At 30.0% G+C, this 4,157-nt stretch overlaps 1 pseudogene; it reads right to left on the bottom strand.

Annotated features, from left to right (window-relative positions):
- Positions 1–1,434: 1,434 nt before the first annotated feature.
- Positions 1,435–2,389, bottom strand: LOC127741531 (ATP synthase subunit alpha, chloroplastic-like; annotated as a pseudogene).
- Between the last annotated feature and the right edge of the window lie 1,768 nt (positions 2,390–4,157).

Consider the following 4,157-nt stretch of genomic DNA (forward strand, 5'->3'; position numbering starts at 1 on the left):
TAATATTCTTAGTACTCTTCCAATTTTGGCAGTTAAAATCTTGACAATATTAGTACTTTTTAATTTTTTGCTGTTAGAATCTTGATAATGTTAGTACTCTTCAATTTTGCAATTAGAGTTTTGGTATTTTTATTACTCACCCTGTTTTTATTGTTTTTTAGATTTTTATTTCTCTGTTGCCATGCCTTATTTAAAAACTCACTGCTAAAGTCAATAAAAATACAGTTGAAAATTCTGCTGATAGTTCAAACACTAATTTTTCGGTAGATGGTATGCACAATACTTTTCAAAGAGTATGCTATTGGATTCTCTGAATCTATACCTTGAACTTAGGTTAATTCATTAGACAATAGGGATATATTCGTAAATCCTCTTCATTAGTAAGAATTGATAAAACGTTAAGCCTACCTTAAATCTTTCTAAGTATAGAATTTTAAGTAATTTCATTGAAAAACCTTCTTATCATGTGGGTTATACTCTTTTTTATTCTCATCTAAAATATCAGGGATTTTCATGAACATCGTTCAAGTTTAAAGCGGCTACCTATATTAATAAACTTTGGTATAATTGGTATTTGCAGTATTATTCTAGGAGGTAGTGACTTTTTGAAAAAGTTGGAATTTGTTGGTTTGGCTAACTATATGCACCTCGATAGGTTAGTTATTCTTCATGCTCTGAAATTGTAATTTTTTTTGTTTTTTATTTTCTTGTTGTACATTAAAAAAAAGAATAAAGGTATGAGGTATGTTTTTTTTGGCAAATTTGGGTGTACAACAAAGTGGATATGATATAAGCTTGCTTGGCAGTGGATGCTCTCAAACTCATACCTTCTTAACTTCTTCAAGGGTGAGTTTTCAACCACTTTGGATGATTTTTGGTTCTTCTTCAACTTCCAATGTTTAATAGTGTAGATCTCGTCCTTCTTTACCTGGATTCTTGCTTGATCTAGCCGGGCATCTTCAAGGAAGTTTAAATGATGTTGACTATTATGTAGAAGAGTTATCCAAGAGTAGATGTATTGAGAACTCCTCTTCCAAAAATAAGCAACTAGATACTCGTTACGGGTCTTCCAAAAACAAAAGGGTGGTTCATAAGAAGTAGGACTTTGAGAAGAAGAAAATCACTATTTACTCTAATTAGTCTTGCTATTTTGTTTGATGACTTTATCTATAGTGAATTTATTTTTACTCCTGTTATTTTTTTCTGTTGTTGCTTTATATCTTAGAGAAGTTGTTTTTGTGGCATACTAGTTAAGTAAATATATATTTTCAGAATTAATTGATGAATGTACGAGTCATGCAGTATTGTTTCTTTTAACTTACTTGATTCTCTTATCAATTGATGAATGTACGAGTCATGGAGTATTTTTCTTTTGACTTGATTGCTCAAAGAGATCGTCTTGCACTTATTTCTCTCAATTTTGATCATTTGTATTCAAGACTTTTGACTTGATTGGTTTTTGTCAAACTGAGATCTTGATTTAATGTCTCTTTCCAAAAGACGTGAATGCAAATAAAAAATATCTCCTGGATAAGTTTTGCGACCTAGCGGTCTTCTTATTAGAAGAGAAATGTGGTGATAAGCCTGGACTTGTTTGGAGGGATCGTCATAAATAATTAAAGTGTAGCATTCGCAGTGCATAAAAAATTCGGACAGAACTTCTCCCGCATACGGAGCGAGATATTGTAATGTAGCTAGAGAATCCACAGTTTAGCTACTATAATAGTGTATTCCATTGCTCTCCTTTCTTGTAAAGTGGTCACCACTTGAACCACAGAGGATGCTTTTTGACCAATAGCTACATAAACACATATTACATTTTGTCCTTGTTGATTGAGAATCGTATCTATAGCTACTATTGTCTTACCTATTTGACTCTCTCCAATAATTATTTCTCGCTGACCATGCCTTATGGGGATCATTGAATCAATAGTAATAAGTTCTGTTTGAAGAGGCTCATATACGGAACGTCTCAAAATAATGTCAGGAGCTTAAGATTCGATTAATCGAGATTTGAAAGATGAAATTTCTCCTCGACCACCAATTGGTTTAGCCCTTCATTTATAACACGACCCAAATAAGCCTCAATTACTGGTATATGAGCAATTCTTTCTATTGCTTTTACCGAGCTTCTCTCTTGTATAATCAAACCATCACCCATTAATACAACACCAACATTATTTGATTCCAAATTTAAAGCAATTCCTTTGGTACCCTTCTCAAATTTCACTAATTCCCCTGCTATTACTTCATCAAGACCATAAATACGAGCAATACCATCACTTACTTGAAGTACAGTACCAATATTTACAATCTTTATTTCAGTATTATATTGTTCAATACGTTTGTGGATATTTTTACTAATTTTATTTTCACGAATGGTTACCATGGGTATTTCTTAATTTAATTCTAGAAGAGAAAAATGATGCTTGTACTTTAAATTTATTAAAGAAGAAGGACTAATGCGTTATTTTATATCTTTCATTTTTCCAAATATACTAATATTAACACTAATGGTACGTAAATATAACTCGCTGTTCAAGCAACTATTCAGCGTTCCCAGAGTTCCTTGTAAGGCTTGTTGAAAAATTCGTTGTCGGACTTGATTAATCATTCGTTGTCGGACTTGAATAGTTTCATTTTTGTAATTTTCTAATTGTTCCAAAGACGTATAAATTGACTTAATTAAATTCAATTTTTTTCGTTTTATTTTAGAATTACCATTCACTCGAAACTGATCTGCTTCTGTTTCAACTTTTTTAAACGGGCCTGGACTTTTTCTAATTGTTCAAGGGCTCCTTCCAGTAGTGCTTCTGAATTTCGAATAGTCTTCAATATTCTCTATTTTCTATTATCTAATAAATCCCTTAATGAAAGTAAATTTTCTTTCCATTCATTTGAAAACGTCTATGATTTCTTCCCAAACCAAACATAAATCTTTCAATTCATTTGGCTCTCACACTCAATTACTTATGGGACAATTCTTCCTATCTTTTTTAATTAGCCTATCCTCTCTTATTTTTATTTGTATTCAAATATTTATTTGAAAGATATTGAAATTGATAACTAAGACAAGACCAAAATTTTTGGAGGACTCTTCCGACAAACAAATATTTGTTAGCAAAGTTTTTTTTCTTCAAATTTCAAGAATTCTTATTATTTTATACGTAGATCATCGATTTCGCATTGTATAAATTGTATAAAAAAAAGAGAAGTTGAAAAAAATCACTTTTTGCCCATTTTTTCGAATTGTTTGCCATAAAGGAAATTCGAGCTATCTTATCCACATGAGTGTTTTAAATCGAAAAAGATTCAAACTATCTTTTTTTCAAAGCATTTTTTTATATTAACATGGTAGTAAAAAGAATACTATACTACGTCTAGATTTGAAACTGCCTATGCCTAGCTTTGTTTTAACCATGGTAATGGTCCAAAATTGTTAGTTCATAGAGAATCAAAGTGGATTTAACAATGAATCACGAAATACTATGGTTCTTAAATTTTTTTTCTTAGTTTATTAAACCTAGAATTTTTTTCAAAAGTAATTCGTGGGATCATACAATTTTTCATATTTATATATATTAAAAAAAGGTGGAGTTGGTTCGATCCAACCTATTCTTAAAATAAACAACTCGCACATGTTCCCTTTCCAAAAAAAAAAATAATACACCAAGCACTACACTTATATTTAATGGATTTATTACTAAAATATCGGTATTAAACCCGAAACTTCCAGCGAATGGCCAGTAACTCAAACAAAGGAAATAATTGGTTAATAATATTTAAAATTTTTTTAATAATATTTATATATTAGTGGTCGATCAAATGGATTACAAAATTTTCCATAAAAATCATATTTTTTAGCTATTTTTTTCAATTAAAAAATTTCTAGTTATTTTATTTTAATAAATAAATACTTTCTGAAAAAGATTTTCCAATAATAATAAAAAGGGTGGCATTGTGCTAAAGAGGAAAAGAATAAGGCAAGCAGTATGTTAATTTCTCAACTTTACCTTAAAAGAGTCTTTCTCTTGCGCTTAATTCTTGGACAAACGAAAAAAGAATTTTTGAGGTGAAATCAAAATAATATAATTCTAAAAAACAAGAGCAGCAAATTAAGTACACGTAAAAAGATATATGTATTTGTATTTTTCTAT

This window comes from Arachis duranensis, chromosome 9 (assembly GCF_000817695.3).
Source record: "Arachis duranensis cultivar V14167 chromosome 9, aradu.V14167.gnm2.J7QH, whole genome shotgun sequence".
NCBI classification, from domain to species: Eukaryota; Viridiplantae; Streptophyta; class Magnoliopsida; order Fabales; family Fabaceae; genus Arachis; species Arachis duranensis.